We start from the raw sequence: 25,758 nt of genomic DNA, 5'->3' as shown, positions 1-25,758 counted from the left end.
TGGCCCTCAGGACTGACCGATGTTTTCCAAAGGCTATCTGACATTGAGAAACTGAATAACTTGCAGATGACGAAAATAGAAGCCTTAGCCAGGGCTGGAAAGATTTCAGAAGCCTCTTATAGAACTAGAAGTTGTGTCTAGACTTCCTCATCATCAACTGTCATCATTGTCATCACCATCATCACCCTTTGTACTTATATTTTTTCTTAAAAAAACCACTTATTCTGAGATGCTCACATGATTATTGAGACTATCCAATTACTTGTATAGTATTCATAGTTTCCATATCTAACCCCTTATCATGGCTCATGCCTGTAATCTGGCACTTTGGGAGGCCAAGGTGGGCAGATTGCTTGAACCCAGGAGTTTGAGACCAGCCTGGGCAATATAGCAAAACCTCATCTCTACTGAAAATGCAAAAAATTACTGTATTTTTGGGTGTGGTGGTGCGCACCTGTAGTCCCAGCTACTCCGGAGGCTAAGGTGGGAGGATCACCTGAGCTTGGGAAGTTGAAGCTGCAAATCTTGCCACTGCACTCCAGCCTGAGTGACAGGAGCAAGAATCTATCTCAAAGCAAATAAAGAAACTCTTGTCGTTTAACATCTAACATGGTGCCTTGAACTATATGTAATTCTGACTCAATTTAAAAGGGTTAGCTATATGGAAAACTAGAAGAACTGAATCAAGTTTCTTAGGAAACATTTATAAAATAGTCACTGCTCACCTTTTAAAATGTAATCAGGTTATTTCATAATGGTTATCTATTAGAAATTGCTTCACATTATAGAACTGTAATAGTCTTCGGGCTAAGAATTCACATAATAGTTTAAAATGAACCATCAAATTCTTTCCTTTTATTAGAATAACAATGTCTACATCCTGAAGGTCATATTAAAATAGTGTTATTAGTAATGGTCCTATGCAACTTAATTATGTGTTGGAATTTAATTATTTGGGTCTCTGGGAGGCAGGGATGATTGCAAGTCTTGTTGCTACCTAAATATTCAAAGTGATTTTAGAGGTCTCTTAATTGTATTCTTCCTAAAAGAAGTATGACCTCACCCGACACAAATGATTTAAAGGATAGGCTAAATATGAAGGTTGAGCCTGGTCTCTTCGCAGTAATATTGGGATAAGCAGGGCTACCTTGGCCTGCTCACAGAATCTCATAAAGAACTGGAGAAAGAAGGAAGCCCAAGGAAATCTGTCCCATCCCTATCCAAAGACAGGTCACTCACTGCCTCCTAAAGCAGTCCCTGATTTTTCCCAGCACTGTTAATGTGGAGAACCTCCTTCTTATTTAATCCTCAGTTTTCCTTCCCATAACTTATTCCTGAAGGTTTCTTCCCTTCCCTCAAGGATGCTAATAAGTTAAAATCATCTTCCACTACAAAACACTTACAAAGGTTGTAGCTAGGTCTTGTCTACGCCCCCTTTTTCTTAGGCTAATATCACCAGGTATTTTCACTATTCTTAGCCTCTTTATCATCCTGTTTCAGAAGTGCTGTAGTTCATGACTATCTTTTGTTAAAAGAAAGTGCCTAGAAGTGAATGCAATATTTAAGGAATAGCAAAAGCTCTGCATATAAAAACTAGGCCAACATATTTCTTGTTCTGAACCCCACCAATGGAGACTATTTTATTTTTTAGAAGTCACATGAAATTGTGGGCTCATAGTTTACTTATAGCAAACTAACAATCACCCTTCTCCTCCAACCCAGTCTTTTTCACAAAAACTGATAAACCCATTCTTCCTCCATCCTTTACTTGTAGGGATAATCACTAGTCTCATTGAATATAATCACATCAGTTTTGACCACTGATTCTCGGCCATGGGTCATGCTCCTTTCAAGGGCCAATCAGGATTTCTGGAGGGGGTAGAGTTGGGTTGGGGGGACATAGCTGAGTAGTTTAAAAAGCATAGTGAATATGGTTTTATACTTGAAAATGAAAGAGGACATTGGTAAACTTTTAGGAAATGAGAGGGCAAGATATTCCAGTTATCAATTTATTACCTCAGCTGCAAACTTATACTTCATTGCCTGCTCTGCAGAAATTGAGTTGGGCATTTTAAATGCTTTTTTGTTGTTGTTGTTGTTGGCTAGGATGATGTTGAGCTTTGTCAGTAAAACATGTTGCAGAAACATGACAGAAGATCAGACACCTTCTTGTGAACAGCTTTTCTTGTTACACAAGGGCAGATTTTCAGCAAGTTCTGAAAGGCAGATTTCTAGCAAGTTCTACCAGTATGGCACCACAATGACTTCTCTGCCACTCAGTGAATCATAGCTCTTTCCTTTCCAATCAGGTATGGATCTCAGTCCCGGGGAATGGTGGGTGGGTGTGGACAGCTCTTCCTTGGACACTCCAACTGAGCCCTAAGGGTAGTGGTTGTTTCTTATTTCTGATATTCTTATATTCTTTAGAGCTCTTTTTTGCTAGCTAATCCGTTGCTCCAGTGTCCTCTTATAAATAATAATTATTTATATCCAACTTTCCCTAGTTAAGCTACTGTGTGTTTTTCTGCTATAATTGGACCTTGACTGATATACAAGGGCCGTGACAGAGAACTGGTTCCAGCTTGTAAAGATCAGGTAAGTAAATATCTCAACACCTAAAAAATGCAAAACAAAACAATGGAGCTGTCCCCGGCCTTGGATCACATGGTCCTAAGTTATTAAATCCAATTCCTGTGCCTGGTATTTCAGGCCTCCTATCAATGGTCTCTATGCAGCTTCACCATTTCAGAAATCCCACTTTTCATATTTTTTTCTCATCAGTACTTTTTATTCCAGCCAAATCTGCGTGCTATCCAGCACAAGGTGACCTATATTCTGACATCTACCCATTCATTTTTTTCTATGCATTTACCTCTTAATTGCATGTTTATTTCCTTCTGTAAACCAGTCCTAACTCCTTAGAAATGCAGCTCACCATTCAAGTTCTTTGAAAAATCTCTCTAGACCTTATCACACACTATTTGTTCATTTGTCCTGTATGTGCCTCCAGCACTTCTATGATCTTAGTGTACACATGCAATATAAAATATACATTTTAAATACTTGAAATCTCTTCGATAAGTCTGTTGAGACCCCTGCCATTAAGTCACAAACTCCTCAAAAGCAAGGACTTTCTCTTTTATTTCTCCTGTATTTCTTTTTTGAGGGACCTGGTACTATGCTTATCAGAGGCTTCTTGCTTATTGGAGCTAACTGAATGACTAGGGACAGCTGGAACCTTTGGTTCTTTGTCAGTTATTTTTGACAAATGATGTGCTGACATCTGCTGCAGAAGAAAAGTGCACAAAGAAATTATCCATACCCTTGAGGCATATGTAACATTAAAAAATGCACATCGTTGATGCATTTCATACTTAAGGGTAGTATGGCGGTCAGAAGTGAATCCCATCCAATGTGGCTGCAACATTGTGTCAAACTGAAGAGTCAGCTAAAGGTTACAGCCCAGGGCCATGTTTAAGGGCCAATATGACTGACACATGCACTGGCCAGTTACTGTAAGTAGAATCTTAAATAGTTTTCTCAACACTTTGTATGCATCAGTTGGCAAGTCTGCATCATGAGCAGTGAGCTGGAACACAGCCACTCTATCTGCACTGAAGCCAGGCTTACTGTAGCATTAGCTCTGCAGGGTTGGAAACAAATGACAGATAACAGAAGGCCTGCTAACCAGCTTCCATTTTGGGGTGAGAAGGGCAGGCAAGAGAAATGTGGTGAAGACTTCTTGAGGAAGATAGAAGGTGCTGCTACCTACTCTATAAATACTGCAAGCTGATCAACACTGGCTTGTAGCCCTCAGAAAAAAAGTAAATAATTTTGAACTGTGGGACCACAAATTCTGGAGAGTAAAGTAACAGAAACATGAACAGTGGCCAATCTAGTAGCCAACTTTCCAGAAGGTATGCATAGATGCAATGGGCTGCTGATCCCCCGTCCGTTTTTATCCCCATGCTAAAGAATATGAACACCCGTGATGTCAGCAGCATCCTTCTGTGAATACAAGGGACAGTGAGTGAGAGAGGTCTCATACATCAGAAGAAATGTGGGAGAACATTGACACTATAAAGAACAACAGGACTTATTTAATCATCGGCTGTTAACACACATCAGATATTTTTGGTTTCCTAAATAGTCATATTGTAGTTATACAAAAGGAATAATATCCAAACAAAATTGATTTGAACAGAAAGCAACATGGTATTTTTTTAGCAATATTTTCAGACACTTAGGCAAATGATGTTTCCAAGGTATTTTAAGTTAATGTTTGATAGGACCAGTGCTGAGGCAAATCACTCATTTCTTGGGTTTCAGAAGCCTGTTTCATATCTAATATCAGAACACATTACCATTTACAATGTGGCCTCCGAAAATTATAGCCTAAATGTCCAAAGGCACTCAGTGAGAGTAGAATTGGGGTCAGTTCTTAATTTCTTTGAAAAAAGAACCAAACGTTAGTTAAAATTATATAGAAAAGTTCTATGAAAATGGTACGCTTATTTTTAACAGAAAAAGCTTAAATTTAGCTCTAGGGAATCCCAGTAATATGAATGCTACTGGTTGCAAATAATCCAGCCATTCTGCACATGCAAAATCTACTTGAAAATTTTACCTATGGGACAACGAGAGAAGATATGTTACCCAAATTTAGTATTCCAACAACATAGACTCAAACTAAATATTATCTATGTCATCACTGATATCTCCCTGAGAGATACTTTGTAAATATAGAAAGATTCTTAGTACATCATCAGATAAAAAAAATCACTGAGCATTTGACTTTTGTTGCTTGGCAAGTTCTACAACTTTATTTGCCAGTATCTGAGGATTATGCATGTCAGGGCAGTGCTGTGTTTTGATTTCTGTTGTGCTATCTTAGCTGAATATGGCAGTGATGTAGGGAAAGCTTAGCCTAGGGTAGTAGCTGCAGCAATTAAATACCATTCTATTCAAGGCTTGCTTGGTAATGTTCCTAAAACAAAATTACCTCTAATTAAATTCCATATCCATGCAGAATTATCAGCATTGATGTAGAGCAGGAATGGGCCATGTGTATCTGATTTTCAGTGGACATGAGAACAGCTGTCATTGCCATATACCTCAGACTTGTGCTCCTCTCTGCCTGCTTCCCAAGTCCTTCCATCCAAGGCATCCAAGACCCTACAAGCCCTGATGCTCCAACATGAAAAGAGCCATACATTTATCACATTTAATGATTATAGAGATTGGTTCAGATAATTCATATTTACAGATATTTTCTGATTTGCTTTATTGCAAGAGCAACAGTCAACTGCAGGGTGAAAATGTTAGATTTTTCAATAGTTTTCTACCTACAATACCACATAATGAGGCAGATGTGCTTTATTTGGATTTTGTGTTGGGGAAGGTCTAGCCTGGCAGTTTGATCAGAGAACAAGTTTTAGAAGTTCAGAGTTTTAATCTCAAATTCTCAGCACACAGCAGCTACAGTGTGCAAGGAACTGTCCCCGGTGCTGAACCTCTACTAATTTGTTATACAGAGACTCATTCAGTACAAATAATGACAGGGATGGTATCTTCACGAGGGCTGAGCAAAGTTAAAAGGGTCCTTGTTTTGTAAGAACAGCTGAGTAGGAAATCTAATTTTAACTTCTGAGTAAGAATCCTTTGGGGCAGTTGGGATGACACAGAGATGCATTGAAACTAATAATCAATTAGAAATTGCATAACTTTCTTGGAGAAGACTCTCTCCTATAACTGTCAAAGCCTGTTAGAATTGAAGCAACAGAGAAAAAGGAAAGATCAGTTTGTTTCAAAGAACAACAGGGAATGTCAATAGCCAAGGTATAGATTCAACCTAAGCATCCATTAATGGATGAATGAAGAAAGAATATGTGGTATATAAACAATGAAATGCTGTTCAGCCTTAAAAAAGAAGGAAATTCTGCCTTTTGCAACAACATGAATGAACCTGGAGGACACTGTATTAAGTGAAATAAGCCAGGCACAGAAAGTCACATACTGCATGATCGTAATTATATGTGGAATCTAGAAAAGTCAAATTAATAGAAGCAGGGAATAGAATGGTGGTTACCAGGGCTTGGGGGTGGGGATTGGAGAGATGTTGCTCAAAGGAGATAAAATTTCGGTTAGATAGGAGGAATAACGTCAAGAGATCTATTGTAAAACATGTGGGCTATAGTTAATAATAACGTATTGTATACTTAAAAATTGCTAAGAAAAATTTAAAGTGTTCTCACCACAAAAAATGGTAAGAGAAGTAATGGATATGTTAATTAGCTTTATTTAGCCATTCCACAAGGTATATATATATCAAAACATTGTGTTGTATTCCATAAATATATACATTTTGTATTCATCAATTGAGAAAAATAATAACAGGTGATGTTGACTTCAAGATGCACAGCAGCAGAACATGGAAATATAGTAGACCCTTGTCTAAATTGATTCAAAGAAGAAAACTTCCACAAATATGTTGTGGATAAGCCTGCTCACCCTAAATCTGTCCAATATTACAACATCTTCTACTTCCTCCTTCAGAGGTTCTATCACCATAACAACCCACACCCTATAATTTGGTTACAAAAGCAGCAGAAAGGGTGCTCCATCATTAAGTAATTTGGTTTCTGGATGTTCCCAACTAAGCCATCCCAGTTCTTCATAATATCTAAAATCGCTGTGTGTCCTCACAATGTCCAGCATCCGTATGTCAAATACCCCAAACTGTATAGATTTCTACACTGGATTGGAGACTCCGGGTTGCTATAAAGAGGGCCATAAAAATGAAGCATGGAGTGGAGGTAATTATGTTAAAGTGCTTAAATGCAAACCAGAACAATTTGGTTTATTTGTAGATTCCTATTTGAAAAACTAAAAATACAGAAAGTTTTAAACCTTCTGCCTCTGATATTTACATTTGTAGCTGTGAACAGCTGGACTCTAGGGGCAGGAAATTTGATGCTCACGGCCCTGCCATGGAGTGTCTTTGGGGCTGATAATGAGTCACACACAGCACACTCTCTGGAAGGCAATCTTGTAAGGAAGCAGGCACTCATGTCTAAAATGTTAGGCCCTAGAGCCAGTACATATTTTGATTAAAGTGAAAAAATTACATGGGCTCAGTGATGTTTTTTTCTCATAATATCATTGTCTTATTTACATGAAGGAAATGGCTACAGTACTTTGTGTTGTTTATTCTTACTGAATATATGTGAAGGGTGACAGTGGAGCTTATTAGGGCCTGTCAGGAAAATTGGCTCTGGCAGGGCCATGGGAGGAAAGATGACAGCTGGCTAGCAGGGGTGTTGTTTTGGAAACTTCGAAGAAGTTTCATGATGTGAGTACTATGTGAACATTTTAAACACTACCATCTTTGTGTGGGTATCCTTCATTGTGTTTGGTTGATAGGGTCATATTCAGTGCATAAAAGACCCCAAGGAAGAGTTAAAAAATTCGTAAAAATTTCTCCTTGAAGTTCCAAGTTTAAGTGGCCATTGACCTCTTAGTGACTGCCAGTTGTTTGCAATTTGGAGGTGGAGGGCAGCCAATGAGAAAAAGAGGCTGGTATTTGCTTCACAAATAGGCATCACAGATGATTGGTGATGTTAGTTTCAACAGAAAGACTAATGATAAAGAGGATAATATGGTCTTATCTTTCCTTTATGATTAAAAAATATAGAGGAACAAAATTAAAGGAGGCATGTGGGACACTTTGAAGATAGAAAATACCAAGTGTTACTTTTCTCCCTGCTGGTGTGGATGCTTATTACTGCTGCTGGGCTTGGGCCCATGAGTGGGAGGATTTTGTCTCCAATATTGTGGAACTGAGGCGTGCAGCATTTTGCTCCTAGATCAAAAATGCAAAATTGTTTGTTGTTTAAGCTGGCTGTTTTCTGTGATAGGACCCAAAATACCAAATGTAATTACAGTGATTGTTTTTGAATGAATGTCATAATTAATTCAGAATGAAAGGACACCTTCTTTTTTCATGTTTTGCTTGGTGAAGGAGGACAACGTATTCAATGTAATTAATGCTTTTGAAATAAATGCATGACTATCCAGGTGGGCACTGAATGCAAGGACAATGTTAGTGAAGAGTTTGTCCAACTGCATATGATTTGCAGAGATGTTTTAATAAATTAGAAGTGGGAAAGCCCCTCTGCAGAAAACCTACAGGCAGGTGTCACCTAAACTATTGTGCAAAGATGTATAAAGAATTTAATATTTCTTTATAGTCTTTAAGGAGGTGAAAAAACACAATGTTTATTATCCATAAACCATCTCAGTGATTAACAGCCACATGCCCCAAAAGTTCTTTTTAAACCTGAACGTCAGATTTATTCTCCTTTTGCTCTTTAATAAATTCTCTGGAGATAAATATCTCTTATACATAACAAACCAAAGACACATCCCATGTTTTCCACTAGAGAAAGAAGAAAAGCACATCTTTCATAGATCTCAACCTGCCACTCTCTATTTTATTTTTTTTTGCATTGAAAGGATACCACTAAATAGTCCTGCACAGAAAATTATTCTTCCTCCTTCTCTTCATCCATTCACCTATCCATCTCTCTTTTCCTTCAAAATAATAATAGTTCAAAATAATTACCCTCCTTACCCATGAGCTATACCTAAGAAGCAGAGCTGCTTTGGCTGAAGGGATGGTGATGAGGAGGCCCACTCACTGGCCTTGTCCTTCTGTTCTACCCCCTTTTCCCCACTGTGGGTACAGCTGAAGCACCTCCACATATCCTATGAATCTCTGTAGAGCTCGGGAGGAAAATGAGCTCTAAGGAGATGGAATGGCTTGTGCCTGAGTGGTAAACTATTAGAAGAACTGAAGTTCTAGAGGAACTTTCTGATTCTCAACATGTCCTCTTTTATTTACAAAGCACGGGAATGAATTAGAGAAAGCCTCTGATTCTCAACGTTGACTACTTTGCCGAGAACTGGGTTTTTGGGCATGGCTACAGCTCTACAAACTATATCCTGAATGTTTTGGAGACAGATGCTCGTGTTTTGTATGTGTGTCAAAACTCACGATATTTGGTTTAAATTAGAAGTGATCCAGCAGTTGAGAGGTCACTACTACCTGAATGCTCGAAAAACCCTCTAATATCCAAAATATTCAATGCTTACAATCTCAATAATGACACCAAGGAACATCGTCTTCTTCTTAATAAGTTTCTTCAGTAAGTGTAACCTTTCATTTCTGAACTAGACACTGTCACTTGTCCAGTGTTTCAGTTACTTACCTTTGTGAAACTACCTCAAAACTTAGTGACTTACAACAAAACCACTTTATTTTCTCAGGATTCCAAGTCAGAAATTTGGGCAGGACTCATCTGTGTGGGGCTTGTGTGGCACATGGCATTGTTTGGGGTGCTGGAATATCTGGAAGGTCCAAAATGGCCTCACTCCTATGGCTGGCAGTTAATGCTGGCTTTGGCTGGAAGCTCAGCTGCAGCTGTGGGCCAGGAACCTTGCTTCTCCTTCATGTGGACCTCTGCATATGGCTGTTTGGACTTTCTCACAGCATGGTAGTTATGTTTGAAAAAGTTTGAAAATTAGAAGGTGGAATCTACAATTTGTTTGTTTGTTTTTTCAGACAGAGTCTCACTCTGTTGCCCAGGCTGTCATGCAGAGGCATGATCTCAGCTCACTGCAAACTCCTCCTCCCAGGCTCAAGCGATTCTCCTGCCTCAGCCTCCCAAGTAGCTGGGACTACAGGCATGCACCACCATGCCTGGCTAATTTTTGTATTTTTAGTAGAGACAGGGTTTCGCCATGTTGGCCAGGCTGGTCTGGAACTCCTGACCTCAAGTAATCTACCTGCCTTGGTCTTCTAAGGTGCCAGGATTACAGATGTGAGCCACTGCCCCCGGCCTTTGAAGATCTCTTGTGATTCAGTATCAGAAGTTACTCAGAAAATATGGCTACCTTTTTTTTTTTTTGTCAAATGGTACATAGTCAGCCCATATTGAAAGAGGAATGTCAAGATTGCATTGCAAAAAACAAACAACAACAACAAAAAAAAACACGTGAGTGGAGAAGATACTTGCAAATTGCATATCAAATTGGTATCTAGAACTCTTATAAGTCAATAATAAAAATCAAATAACACAAGTTAAAAATAGGCAAATGACTTGAATAGGCATTTCTCTAAAGAAGATATAGAAATAATGAATACATGAAAAGATGCTCAACATCATTAGCCATCGGGGAAATGCAAATCAAAAATTACAATGAGAGCATCCTCCAGGATGGTTATAATAAAAATGACATAAAAATAAGGGTTGATGAAGATGTGGAAAAACTGGAACCCTCATTCACTGCTGCTGGGAATGTAAAATGGTGCAGCTGCTGTGGAAAACAGTCTGGTAATTCCTCCAAAGTATAAACACAGAGTTACCATTTAGCCCAGCAATCCCACTCCTAGGTATATACCCATGAGAAATGAAAACATATGTCCGCACAAAAACGTGTACATGAACGTTTGCATTATTTGTAACATTTATGACCCTTGAAAATATTATGCTAAGTGAAAGAAGCCAGTCACTAAAAACCACTTATTGCATGATTCAATGTATATGAAATGTCTAGAATAGGCAAATCTATAGAGACAGACAGACTACTAGGGCTGTGTTGTGGAGGAGGCGAAGAAAGGGGAAGTGATTGCTAATGGGTATGAGAGTTTTTGGGGGCGATGGAGATTAAAATGTTCTAAAGCCAATTGTAGTGGTGATTGTACAATCTATGAATATATTAAAGAGCATTGAATTGTACTCTTCAAATATGTCAGTCTTATGGTATGTGAATTATATCTAAAGTTGTTATTATTATTATTTTTTAAAGGCTGGGAGCAGTGGCTCACATCTGTAATCCCAACATTCTGGGAGGCTGAGGCAAGCAGATTGCTTGAGCCCAGGGATTCAAGACAAGCCTAGGCCACATGGCAAAACTCCGTCTCTAGAAGAAATACAAACAAAATGAGCTGAGTGTGGTGGCCCATGCCTGCGGTCCCAGATACACAGGAGGCTGAGCGGTGAGAGGATTGGCTGAGCCTGAGCCTGGGAGGTCAACACTGCAGTGAGTCATGATTAGGCCTCTGCACTCCAGCCTGGGTGACAAAGAGAGATGTCTAAAAAAAAGAAAGAAAGGAAAAGGTGGGATGGGGAGATATTGTTGCAGCCAACTTTGGAAACACAATTTACTATACTCAAAGGGATTCTTTGTTTATGCATGTTAAGTAGAAATCAGGGGTATTTAATTAATTATAAACACATGTGCTGTATCTTCTGGGGTGGGAAGAATGTTTTTTGGTAGGTGGAAGAGATAATTTTTGTGTCAGTATGAGTTACTAAAAGTTAGGAAGATGGGGCATGAGAGGCCTATTTTTATTTCTTTGGGGACCTAGATTTCAAAGTTGCTATAAAGTTAAGGTTTTGCAAGCTCTATTTATCAGTGGAGGAGTCATCTCTTCCTGTCCTTCTGCCTGTTCAACAATTATATAATAAAATGAAAGGACTGAAGTTGGAGCATGCCTGCTGCCAACTCCTCTCCTGGCTACAGAAACAACTAAAAAGCCAGTTACAACCCCCTTGTGAGACAGATAACAACTCTCTAGAGTGACATTATCTCCACAGACGGCAATATGATTAAGTGATCTGTCAACTCCCTGGAGGGAAAGGTGTCCATGTCAGCACCTCTGTTTGGAAGCTCTGGTGAAAGTTCTGAGCTCCTGGGCTTCCTCTGACCCAGCACACTCTTCAGTGATCTTTGTCATTCATTCCAGTACCAGCTGCACCTTTCAGTATAAGTCTGGTGGAATGGGAAGTAATTCAGTGTGCAAATATGTTAACACTGGGAGCTCATATATTAGCATTGTGCTTTTAGGAAAGGGCATGCTGAAAACAGCATGAGCATGCTTGTTTCTGGAGTGATGAACTCTTTCAGTGAAACCTCTCTCATAGAATGTTAGAATTTTCTATACTAATCCATAAAGGGAGAAAACCCTGATTCAAGTAAGCCTCAAGGGTCACAGAATTAACTTTCAGGACTGGATCTCATTTGACTTTTGGACTGGCATCAGAGGGCTTATGGGATTATGAGTGGGGCTGGAGACTAAAAAAGTGGGAGATCTGGGGATGGGTTCAGAGACTTGAAAGGTAAAGAAACTCTTGAAAATCTGAGTTCTCATTTTGCCCCAGGTATTGCTTGAATATGCGAAAATGTATGGGACAAATGCCTGAACAAAGCCAACTTCTGTGAGCAGAAGATGGTGGTTTTCCTAGAGAGGGTAGAGATTTATGCTGTCAGGGGTTGAAAAAAAGACTGTCTTCTGGAGGAAGGAAACAAGACTGGTTCTCCAGCCTTACGGCCTTGAAGGCCAGCTTCAGTCATGCATGGTCTCATGACACCTTTGTCTGCAGAGCACTCTGGCTATCAGTCCAGCCGCCAGAAAGGTACCAGGGTACATCATTTAACCTTCTCTTTGATCATAAACCCCCAAACTGTACTCCTACACACAGGAATGATTGCCATTTCAAGATCCTCAGTGATGAGTTAGAGAGTTCTGGGCCATTACGTACCCAGAAGTGGAAATCACTGGGGGGAAAAGTGCTACATTAAGATAAAAAGTGTTTCTATTTGGCTAGAGGTGCTGTGTATAACAAAGGACCAAGTTGGAGGCTAGATAAGGCCACGAAAAAGGCTGAAACTAGTAAGAAGTACCTAGGAAAATGAAATAGATGTTGATATATGAAAGCATTCAAAGAATCACAGACTTCAAGGAAAAAGCAGGGACTATTATGTGGCAGCAAAAGTTGTACTATTTGTCAATGAAGCAAGAGGTAAGGTATAGAAGCTAAAAATATTTAACAATCTATATAGCCAAAAGGGTTTAGTCATCATTGTTCCATCTAAAACTCTTAACAATCACCTTTATAAATCTATTGTGGAGTGAAGATTATTCCTAATGAAAAAATCCAAAGCACTGTTAGACCTCTCAGTGCCCTCTGAATTGTCCAGGATCAAATTCCACCTAACACAATTTGCTTGATTCTCTGATGTATCAAGGCTGGGTCCCAGGCTTGTCTTAGGGTCCCTTGAGTGCTGTGTTCTTACCCTTACCACATGATCTTGATATATTACATCAGGGGTACCCAATCCCCAGGTCACAGACCAGTATCAGAACCAGGCAGCACAGCAGGAGGTGAGTGGCAGGCAAGTGAGCACTATGGCCTAAGCTCTGCCTCCTGTCAGATCAGTGGCAGCATTAGATTCTCATAGGAGCATGAGCCCTATTGTAAACCGCACATGCAAGGGATCTAGACTGTGAGCTCTTTATGAGAATCTAATGCCTAATGATCTGAGGTGGAAAAGTTCATCCCGAAACCATTCCTGCCCCCTGCTGCCTCACCTGCCCCCATCTGTGGAATAATTGTCTTAAATTGTCTTCCATGAAACCAGTCCCTGGTGCCAAAAAGACTGGGGACTACTGTATTACATGATCCTTGTCTAGTTCCCCAAGAAGACTATAAACTCCTTGAGGAATAAAAGTGTGACATTGCTATTCTCCCCCCATCGAGAACACTGCTTGAGCCAGCTAATAAACATGTACTGATTAAAGGAATAAACTATAAGCATTAAGTGGCAAGTATATTTAATTTATTTGAGAATTGATACTTCAGTATATTGATTTAATAAATAGCTAGGGTTCTACTAACTAGACTAAATATGGTATTATTCTATCAGGATGTCTCTCATTTCAATAGTTCTGCATAATGAGAACTTGAATTGAATTATATAGAAGAAATATGAGTTCTGGCAAAGAAATTCTGAAAAAAAAGAAAAAGGGATTATAATTGCAAGCTGATATGTAACAAAGTACCACTGGCATTACATTATAAGTTTTAAAATAGTCATGGTAAGAGGAGTATGTGAAAAATAACAGAAAGACAGAGAAGGATAAAGAAAAGCAATGCAATTAATGATAGGATATTTTTTATACTGTGGCCTCAAAATAGTATCAGAAGTCAACATTATTAGTGACAAATAAAGAAGACTGTTAGCTGCAATTAAAGCTACAAATAAAGAAGACTGTAGAACAATAATATGTGAATATGATAAACTGCATATTATTCTTACTAAAGTCATTTATATCTAACAAAATCAACAGTTTTAAAAAGCATGTCCAGCTTCTCACTCTCCAAAGCACAGGAAGCACTGCTGACTCCTGTCTCATGGAGCCCCAAGAGAAATGCTCCTGATACAATCATGACAAATGGTTTGGTTTGACCACTGAGTGAACAGTTAGTAGGTAGGGGATAAATAAAGAAGCTACTAAGGGGCCTCTTCTTCTGCTGCCCTGCATTCCAGGATCCATTCCATTAGTGCAGAGGGCATTGCACATTATGAACTTGATTAAAATATATGGCAGGGTACATGGATCCTGGTCCCAGCACTACCGTTAAGGGGCTGTGGGACCTTGGCCAAGTCACATGACCTTTCTGGATCTTATTGTTTTTTCATTTGGACTAAATAATCTGAATCTTGTAAGTTTCATATTACCCTTCCTTTTCAGAATCCTAGTGTAGGGCTTCTCTCCTTGAAAACAAGAACTTTTTTTTTTTTTTAAGAATCAACATTTTTTTTTGGATTATTTAGGTCTATGACATAACCCAAATAAGATTTTCATTAAGAAATGGGAAGAAAGGGAAAGCTAACATGATCAAACAATGTATAATGAATTGGAAGATGCAGAATCTTAAACATGAGGCAATTAGAGGCAGCAAAGCATGGTATTTAAGAATGTGGACTCCAGAGCCAGAATGCCTAGGCTTGAATCCTGGTTCTGGCACTTATCAGCCATGATGCTTTGGGAAGATCTCTTTATGCCTCAATCTCCTCATCTGTTAAATAGTATTTTCCCCATACAGTTGTCATGAAGATCATATGAATCAATGTTGTAAAGCATATAGTAAGCAGTGTGTAAGGTGGCTGATTGTTAATCAAGCAACTGCTTATTAAAGCATTGATGAAATTATTTTCTTAATTATAGAATGTCATTATTCTTCATTTTTTTTCCATGATCATAAAACACACTCTCTTCCAAAGTATAGTAATGGGTATTGCACATTGCAGTAAGGAGCCAGGATGAAAAACATCTCTTGGCTTCTTTTGTGTTGCTTTGACACATAATTTCTGGAGCTGGGGCAGTTACTTTTTGGTCTGGAGGGCAACGCAGACACCAGGAAGACTGAAGAACCAAGACATTGGGCAGTGATGATATTGTGAGGCGGCACACTCAACTAGTCTGTAATTGACTTGCCAGTGAGTTCTTGTTCAATGAAATGATTTGATTCTTTATTGTTTAAGCTTAAGGCCTAAGGTATTTTGAGTTGGTTTTCTATTACTTGGTAGCCACAAGCATTGTACCTTATATAGCGTATATAGATTGCAAATTTTCTCTAGATACACAAACATTGGCTCAGCTTTTATCTTCAACAAACTATGGAATTACCATTTCCATGAATATATTAAAGAAAACACCAAAAATCTAAAGTCTCATATTCAAGCTACAGAGTAGTGAGCTTTGGGCTATATGAAGTTAGAACATTCAGATGGAAAGGGAAACTATGCATCTAATTATTTGTTTACAACTATGTGTCTTTGTGATCCAGGCATCTGGAAATATCTGAACATTAGAAAGCATCTAGGAAAAACACAGAAGGCTATTGATTAGATTTTCCTCTTTGTATCCAGATGTTTTCTCATTATGTAAATATAAGTCATCTAGTGAAAACAAAAAAATGTAAGATGCCACTATCAAAACACTTCCAACTCTGAAACTTTGGAAGGGATGAATTAAACATACAAAAGAGTACACTAGCTTTTGTTGTCTTTACAGGGTAACCACAGGCTGGTACTGGCAGATATGAAAGACTTTTATCTTGTGTTATAATTTAAGATGATTATTTCAAGTCATGCATGAAAAATCCTTCTTGGTGGCTAGAAAGTTTGAAAATTTCTGAATTTATTATTAATAAGGTCTATTTCACTGGGCTTCATATTTGATTCATAATCATTTATATTTTATTTAAAAGGCAGCTGAGTCTTTATAGTAGAATGATTTATAATCCTTTGGGTGTATACTCAATAATGGGATTGCTGGGTCAAATAGTATTTCTGTTTCTAGATCCTTGAGGAATTGCCACACTGTCTTCCACAATAGTTGAACTAATTTACACTCTCAACAACAGTGTAAAAGTATTCCTATTTCTCCACATCCTCTCCAGCATCTGTTGTTTCTTGACTTTTTAATGATCGCCATTCTAACTGGCATGAGATGGTATCTCATTGTGGTTTTGATTTGCATTTCTCTAATGACCAGTGATGACGACCTTTTTTTTCATATGTTTGTTGGCCACAAAAATGTCTTCTTTTGAGAAGGGTCTGTTCATATCCTTCACCCACTTTTTGATGGGATTGTTTGTTTTTTTTCCTGTAAATGTGTTTAAGTTCCTTGTAGATTCTGGATATCAGACCTTTGTCAGATGGATAGATTACAAAAATTTTCTCCCATTCTGTAGGTTGCCTGTTCACTCTGATGATAGTTTCTTTTGCTGTGCAGAAGCTCTTTAGTTTAATTAGATCCCATTTGTCAATTTTGGCTTTTGTTGCCATTGCTTTTGGTGTTTTAGTCATGAAGTCTTTCCCATGCCTATGTCCTGAATGGTATTGCCTAGGTTTTCTTCTAGGGTTTTTATGGTTTTAGTTCTTACATTTAAGTCTTTAATCCATCTTGAGTTAATTTTTGTATAAGGTGTAAGGAAGGGATCCAGTTTCAGTTTTCTGCATATGGCTAGCCAGTTTTCCCAGCACCGTTTATTAAATAGGGAATCTTTTCCCCATTTCTTGTTTTTGTCAGGTTTGTCAAAGATCAGATGGTTGTAGATGTGTGGTATTATTTCTGAGGCCTCTGCTCTGTTCCATTGGTCTATATGACTGTTTTGGTACCAGTACCAAGCTGTTTTGATTACTGTAGCCTTGTAGTATAGTTTGAAGTCAGGTAGTGTGATGCCTCCAGCTTTGTTCTTTTTGCTTAGGATTGTCTTGGTTATATGGGCTCTTTTTTGATTCCATATAAAATTTAAAGTAGTTTTTTTTAATTCTGTGAAGAAAGTCAATGGTAGCTTGATGGGGATAGCATTGAATCTATAAATTACTTTGGGCAGTATGGCCATTTTCATGATATTGATTCTTCCCATCCATGAGCATGGAATGTTTTTCCATTGGCTTGTGTCCTCTCTTATTTCCTTGAGTAGTGGTTTGTAGTTCTCCTTGAAGAGATCCTTCACATCCCTTGCAGGTTGTATTCCTAGGTATTTTATTCTGTTTGTAGCAATTGTGAATGGGAGTTCACTCATGATTTAGCTCTCTGTTCATGTCCTTTGCAGGGACACGGATGAAGCTGGAAACCATCATTCGGCAAACTAACACAGGAACAGAAAACCAAACACCGCATGTTCTCACTCATAAGTGGGAGTTGAACAAAGAGAACATATGGACACGGGGAGGGGAACATTACGCACTGGGGCCTGTCAGGGGGTGGGGGGGATAGAGAAGGGATAGCATTAGGAGAAATACCTAATGTAGATTATGGGTTGATGGGTGCAGCAAACCACCATGGCACATGTATACCTATGTAACAAACCTGCACATTCTGCACATGTATCCTAGAACTTAAAGTGTAATAAAAAATGCAGCTGAATCACCGAATTTAGGAGAACTATCCATATTGAGGTGCTTGTGTTTCAGCTTCTGCAAATAATTAAACTCTTCTGTTAGAACTATTTTTCTAGTCTAAGGCTAGACTCAAGAGATTATTTAAAATGTTTGTAGAACTACAATGACAATTTTAAAAAAAGAATCATCAATGGAGTGATTGTTAATGCTTTATTTGCTAAGGGAAAATATTTTTGAGGGAAAACAATAGCATTAGTATGAATGTTTTAAGTAACTTTTTAAAGAGACACATGCCACTCAGTTTCTCTAAATCATCTTTGTAAATCTGAAGAAGGTATGCCAAACTTTTTCACACTTATTAGAGAAAACATTATTTTGAGCCAGCTCATATATGTGAAGAAATATTTTCTACATTTTGTGTATAGACTTTTGGTATATATGTTTACTTGACTTATCAAGGGGAAAAATCAAGTAAAAGACAGGTTCTTTGGCCAGGCACAGTGGCTCACTCTTGTAATCTCAGTGCTTTGGGAGACCAAGCATACAGATTGCTTGAGCCCAGGAGTTTGAGACCATTCTGAGCAACATAGTGAGACCTGTATCTCTATGAAAAAATTTTTTAAAAGTAGCCATCATGGTAGCACGTGTCTGTGGTCCCAGCTACTTGGGAGGCTGAGGTGGGAGGATCACTTGAGTCTGGGAGGTTGGGGTTGCAGTGAGCTGTGATTGTGCCACTGCATTCTAGCCTGGGTAACAAAGTGAGACCCTGTCTCAAAAAGAAAGAAAAGAAAAGAGAGAAAGTGAAAGAAAGAAAGAAAGAAAGAAAGAAAGAAAAAAGAAAGAAAGGAAAGAAAGAAAGAAAGGAAAGAAAGAAGGAAGGAAGGAGAGAAGAGAAGAGAAGAGAAGAGAAAAGAAAAGAGAAGAGGAGGCTCTTTGGACAGAGCAGTATTGTAGTCCTGGAGGAATTTTGAAGAAAGTGGGCCTATTCAGAACTTTCTCCTCATTCCACACATACTCAGTGTGTGTTTACCAGGTGCCAGTTCTCTGTATATGACCTGTACTAAGAACAAGGTGGTAAACAAAATAGACACATTGTACCTGCCCAAAGGGACACAGGTATTAAATCAGTTAGTATGCTCAGTAACAGAGACCTTTGGGGCTATCACTAAGAGCTCTTCTTACACTTGTAAATTTACACTCAAATTCTTAGAAACTCAAATAATTATAATTGAGGCAACTCTTATGAAAGTACCATGATGGCATATAGCAGACAGAAAGGCCCTGACCAAGACAGCCCTCATGTTCTCCCTCAGCCCAACTAAACTTTAGATAAGTTTCTTCCTGATTATAAGATCCTAACCTCCCTTTTCTTAGAGGATTTACTTTGGAAAACTTTCTCTGCCTTTTTGAAATGTGAATCTGCCAGTGTCTTGCCAGTTTTATAACCCAGGAAAGTCTTTCTCAAGGACCTGGGAGCCAATTCTTTGAAATATGATCATTAGAAAAGACACTGCCCCTATCTCCCAGTCTCTGTGGGAGGGTAAGAGCCTAACTTATGTGCTAATTAGCAAACATAAATGACCTAATCACACTGACCAACCTCCCCACTAATGTCCTCTAGTAGTTTTCTACTAGCTCACCCAGTGCTTAAATGCTCTTCTGCCTTTTGTTTGAATGGAGTCGAGTTCAATCTCTTTGTTCTATTGCAACAGGCTTGAGTTAACTCTTGTCTGTTTCACTTGGCCCATGCAATTTTTCTTTGACCACCTTAATCTAGTTTGAGCAGGGCCATGGAAGCGCAGGTTGGTTGGAGATACTCAAGAGTAAATAATGATTAAGCAAGGTCCCAAAATTAGTTATCTAGGCAATTGCTGATTAGGGGTGAGTGGAGGGTAGATGGGTTGGTGTTGCGGAGTTAGGTTGAGTTTGAAAGGCAAGAAGGGATCGTACGCTAGGTAATTCTTTCACCATTCATTAGCCACCTTTAGCCTTCTTAGTGGCTCTGAGGAGGTTATTTCAAAAGAATCATCATTTTCTAAGCCCTGGGTCTTTTCTTCATAGCAGCATTTAAACAGCATTGAGGACCATTTGCAATTACACAAGAAAGGAATTCTAGGATTTAAGGCAATAAAGTTCTTATCCTTCTTAAAATTCTTATATAGGTCAAGTTGCTTATTGTATTTTATTTTATTTTTATTTTATTATTATACTTTAAGTTTTAGGGTACATGTGCACAATGTGCAGGTTAGTTACATATGTATACTTGTGCCATTCTGGTGTGCTGCACCCATTAACTCGATAGACTGGATTAAGGTCAAGCTGCTTTTAAACCAGATATGCCCTAAACTGATCTATGGAGTTTCCACCTGGGCACTGAGCTTTAGAAGAGTTCTGAGGCTCTGGCATTATTTAGAACTGACTCTTTTTAAATGGCCAGGATGTTATTTTGCAACATGCTACCAAAAAGCAGGACAGTACTTTGCCAGTGGATGTCTTTGCTGATCATTTTTACTTTCTGAGAAAAGGTATGAACATCCTTTTGAAGATATTTAAAACATAACCAGTACACAAAAGTTAACTGATAACTTAACCAGCCCCTACTTGCATTCAGGAGAGACTTTGATTACAGGTTCTATGATTAGTAAATACAGTTCTTTGCATATTTGTTTCCAAATGAATTACTTCAATTCCACCTCTCAATCATAAACATGAGAGCTGAGTGTAGTGTGGGAAAACACTGATATGAAAAATTCTGGAACAAGGAGGCTATGATTAATGTCACAGGTTAATTGACAGCATTTGGATTCTCAAAGATAGTCTATGGAGGAGAAGGAAGAGAATAATTTGGCAAGGCATGTAGGAAATGAAATGTCAGTCCCTCTAAGCAAAGTAGTGTCATCGTCCTTCACAGCATTCCACCTCCCTGTATTGGCCCACAATTACATGATTAATCAGCTGAGAGGCACGAAGATTTAGGTCTCAGCACAGGTGTCTTCAGAGCTTTCCTTGAGAGTTCTTTTTATGCTTTTAAATTTATAGTCTAATTTTCGAAGCCAAAGAAATCATACGGACATTCAGATACTTGTAACTTTTATAACTACTGGCAGCCATTAGAAAGGTGATGGTACATTTGAAAAATTTATGAGATGTCTTTATTCAAACTTTTGGTGTTCCTAAGTCCACTCATTTCTTTTTGAGATGTGCACTGTTTTGTTTTGTTTTGTTTTGCCTCTTGGATGTCCATCCATCCATCCATCCACCCACCCATTCATTATCTCCATTTACTGAGGAATCAGGATATTACTTGACTCATTTTATTTTATTCAATCCTCAAAATAACCTAGGAGATGGCTATAATCAGCAGTTTACAAATATGAAAACAGAGGCTCAGAGGGATTAAGTAACACATTGAAAGTCCTTGAGTTAAGTAATAGGCAGAGGAGCTGGGATTAAAAGCCAGGTTTGATGATGTCTATGTTCTTAATCTCTGGTCTTGAATTTCCAAACATATTTAAATAATTATGTCCCTTAATGTTTCATACACCTGATAACTCTGAAAGAAGAAAAATTAGACTCTTGCTTAATAATGGAAGAGTAGTTGTTGTGATAATCATCCAATTCAATCTTGAAGAATCTTGAAGAAAAAAATGACTTTTTTGAGCAGTTATTCTAGAAAATTGGAAGCTGTATGAGTTACACAGAAGTGGATGACAGACACCCAAAGAGCCTCCATGCCAGTGTGAAGTGTATAAGGAAGCACAGGACTGCATCATCTATTATACAAAGCACAGCACGTCTGTATTATCTTCTTACTTTCAAATGAACTAAATTGAGATTTAGTTCATATAGTTGTAACTACTCTTAATTCTATTATCCCTACATAGAGGCCGGGCACGGTGGCTCACACCTGTAATCCCAGCTCTCAGGGAGGCAAGAGGCGGGAGGATAGCTTGAGCCCAGGAGTTCGAGACCTGCCTAGGCAATATAGCGAGACCCCGTTCTCCAGAAAAAGGAAAAAAAAAAAAAAGACAAAAAAAAAAATAAGCGTAACTATTATCCCTACATAGAAACCTGTGTAAATTCCCCCCCCCTTTTTTTTTTAGTATTTTCTGCCTTTTAATCAATTGTCTTATTTTTATTATGTTTCTTTTTTCTTCTATATAGTTAATTTGAACCTTGGAAATGAGAAGACCGAGGGAAAAAGATTTATATTTCTTTTGCCATTTCCCTTTTCTTCACTTGCTGCATCAACTATCCTTACTGCCAACTTTCTGAGTTGAGCTAAACATCAGGGGCTAGTCTCCTTCTTTGCCCTTTGATTCTGACACTGTCAAGTACTGTAACACACATCCTTTCTTTAGTTAGCTAATGCAAAACTGTGCAATACATAAGGTGTGCCATACTGTATTTCCTGCCTGGATCCCTCCCCACGCAGCCTGTATTGCTTGGCATTGCTGTCCCTTCTAGCAATAGGAAGGTTGGAACTCCAGCTGTGGAACTGAGCAATATTACATGACTCTGGATCTAATCTGCAGAAGTCTCAATTTTCTTATTTGTAAACTGGGGATAACAATAGTGTATCCTTCATATCTTGCTGTGAGGATGAAATAAAATTATTGTTATCTAATGCCCACCTAACTTATCATCATTTAATAAAATTTATCTGCTATCATCACTGCCACTACCCAGGATTTGTCATCAACATCCTATAGGTTTAACTCAACTCCTTTATCAGCCTAGCACTGCCTTTCCTGGTTCAAACATCTGAGAGCTGCTTTGTTTTCTCACTGTTGCTGTCTCACTGCATTTAAAAATTGCCAGCATCTCATTGCTTCATAGGACTCAACTGATTCATGCTACTGTGCAAATGAAAAAAATGGCTAGCTGGTTGTTCCAGACAACCAGAAACTGGGAATTCAAACTGAGTATGTGTTTGAGAGAGTAGCTTTACTTTTTATTACTCATCTTATAACAGTTAACTGTATGCACTAACTTAACTGGGCCACAGGATGCCCAGATATTTGATTAAACATTATTTCTGGGTGTGCCTATGAGGGTGTTTCTGGATGAGATGAGCATTTGAATTAGTAGACTGAGTAAAGCAGATTGTTCTCCCCAATGTGGGGTGGACCTCACCAAATCTATTGAAGATCTGAATAGAATAGACAGCTGAATATGAAACAATTCTCTCTCTCTACTTGACTGTCATTGAGCTGAGACATCAGACTTCTCCTGCCTTCAGACTCAGATTTGAACTGGAAGTTACACTATTGGCTCTCCTGGTTCTCAGACCTTTGGACCCACACAGGAACTATATCACCATCTCTCTTAGGCTCCAGTTTGCCAACCAGCTGGAGAAATCTTGGATTTCTCAACCTCCATGATCGTGTAAGCCAATTTTCTATAGTAAGTACCTCTCTCTCTCTCTCTCTCACTGTCTCTCTTCTGTTTCTCCAGAAAACTCAGGCTAACATAAACCTCATAGGAGTGAGTTGTGATGAGAATTCTAGTTGATAGGGAAGATATTACTGAGTAGGTAGAATCACATCACCTAAAGGAGGGTTGGCCTTGCTTTAGTCAATTAAAAAAACGAATTCAATCAAAGATGCCAGACATTTAGTGAGTCTCTTAGATTCAGTATACAGAAAGGATTTTTAATTACAATTCAGAATTCAACATTTACTCCAAAGTTTTGATTTATTGTATTGGATTGCTAGTCACAGAAAAATAGCTACACAACCAACTGGGATCAATACTAGATTGAGGACCAGCTAACATAATAATTGAATATAATTTTGGTTTTAGCAATAACTCTGTGAATAAGGCAACACGGTGATGTCTGTTTAATCTTAGTGGTAGAGAAAAGGTGTTTTTGAAACATAATTTCTGGTACTTTTGATAGTTTGAATAGTTTCATAATTAAAAGTTAAAGAAGAAATAATTATGCTTCCTTTGTAAGTCCCTAACATCTCCACTGAAAATGTCTGAGAATGCAATACTGTGTCTTCCCAGAATAGTCACTTCTTTCTTTTTATCCTCTCAGAATTGTATTATTTAATTACTGTACTTTATTAACCAAAATATTTTAAAACTAATTAGACACTGTTTTGTTTTAACTATTTTTCCAGATGTCTTCCTTGCTTACCAGCCAAATTTAGGAAGTAATGGCAAACAAGCTTGGCAGGAACTGCATGTTTAACTGTTTTATGGGCACTGTGTCATAACAATATTGTCATTTTAAATGTACTTTACAATTCTCCTGGGTTTTTATATTCTCTGCACCATTTTCATTGCTGGTGATTCTTTGCCTCTCTTGCTCATTTAAGCTGAGACCTCTTATTGCGCCCAATCTCTTAAACAGAAGAAAATGTTTCTTTTGAATATTATTTACTTCAAAGTAAAAAATATCTACTTGTGTATTTCAAGACACATCTCAGGCACAGAAAAGTTTTCTACTTTCAGGAGATGGGTAGTTGCTTACATTAATATTATAAACGGGCAAATAAAAGTACAGGAGTTTAAATCCCCATTAAGATAATAAAACTAATTGTGGCTAACTTTCTTTTTTTTTTTGACAGCGTCTCACTCTGTCACCTGGGTTGGAGTGTAATGGCACAGTCTCGGCTCACTGCAACCTCCGCCTCCCAGGTTCAAGAAATTCTCCTACCTCAGCCTCCTGAGTAGCTGGGATTACAGGTGCGCACCACCACGCCTGGCTAATTTTTGTATTTTTCGTAGAGACAGGGTTTCACCGTGTTGGTCAGGCTGGTCTCGAACTCGTGACCTTGTGATCCATCCTCCTCGGCCTCCCAGAGTGCTGGGATTACAGGCGTGAGCCACCATGCCTGGTCGTGGCTAACATTTATTGGGCACTTACTATATTGCAGGCATTGGTCTCCATGCTTTATTATCTCATTTAATTCTTTTAACAACCTCATTATGTGCACATCATTGCTATCCCTCTCGTACAGAAGATAAGACTGAGGCACAGAGGGGTTCTGTAATTGGTCCACATAGGTGGATCAAGCAGAATCCAGTTTATAAACTCAGTAGTGGACTGACTGACACACCAGTATCATTCATTCCTCATTCTCACTTCAAAAAAACAAGGGCATGCTCCTAACTGCCAGGCGTGGTGCCTTTGGTCTTAGGCTTGGCACCCCTTTTTCAATAACCCCTGGATCTTTGGTCTTCCTGGACTTACTCATGGTGATGACTTATAGAGGAAATATTATACAAGGGGCTTTGCAAAGCCCTTGGCAGACATATAAACAACTGTGATCTGAACACATGATTCTGTATGTAGTTAATGTTTCAGGATTGCTTGATGTGTTTTCAGGCAGACAACTCTTTTGAGACCATCAAAATGAAACTGTTGAAACTCCATTTACAAAATTATGACAGTGAGAAAAATCTGACATTGTTGACTCCATCTTGCTTCTGACCTCCACACTGTCCTTGGTCATTCCTGGGCATAGGCCGAAGCTAATTTTGGGAGGAATTTAGTTTATAATTTAACCTCAAAGCAAGGATGAAAACAGCCCTTCCCAAAACTAAACTGCCTTTGCAAAATGAATAAAAGGCCTCAAGGGTAGGATTATGAGAGGGGCCTGAACTCTGCTAAGATGTAGGCATAGTTTCTATTATCCCTTAGTGCTCAGGAGTCACATGGTCAGTGGTCATAAGATTTGTGAGCTTGCCAATTGCTCCTATAGATAACATCAGTATTGTAGAACCTAAGATTGTTTATTTTGTTTTGTTTTGAGGTGTTTTTCTAACTGATCCTTCCTGCAGTCATGACTCATGATTCAACGGATCCCGCAGCCCCACCCAGAGACGGACTCAGTGCATGAGGACCATTTTCCACACCTTTATGGTTTCATCCCTAACCAATCGGTGGCAACTATACCCTAGACCCCTGCCCACCAAATTGCCCATAAAAACCCAAACCTCCAAGCTTTCAGGGATACTGATTTGAGTGATAACTCCAGTTCT

General features: G+C 38.6%; 1 protein-coding gene across 1 annotated transcript in view; it reads right to left on the bottom strand.

The window, feature by feature from the left end:
• Positions 1–25,758, bottom strand: part of LHFPL3 (LHFPL tetraspan subfamily member 3) — a 591,478-nt gene that overhangs the window by 286,738 nt on the left and 278,982 nt on the right. The gene's annotated exons all lie outside the window — the stretch shown is intronic.

Source organism: Pongo abelii, chromosome 6 (genome assembly GCF_028885655.2).
Source record: "Pongo abelii isolate AG06213 chromosome 6, NHGRI_mPonAbe1-v2.0_pri, whole genome shotgun sequence".
In the NCBI taxonomy this organism is placed as follows: domain Eukaryota; kingdom Metazoa; phylum Chordata; class Mammalia; order Primates; family Hominidae; genus Pongo; species Pongo abelii.
The sequence above is the reverse complement of the archived record's forward strand: the minus strand, read 5'-3'. Positions and strand labels throughout refer to the sequence as shown.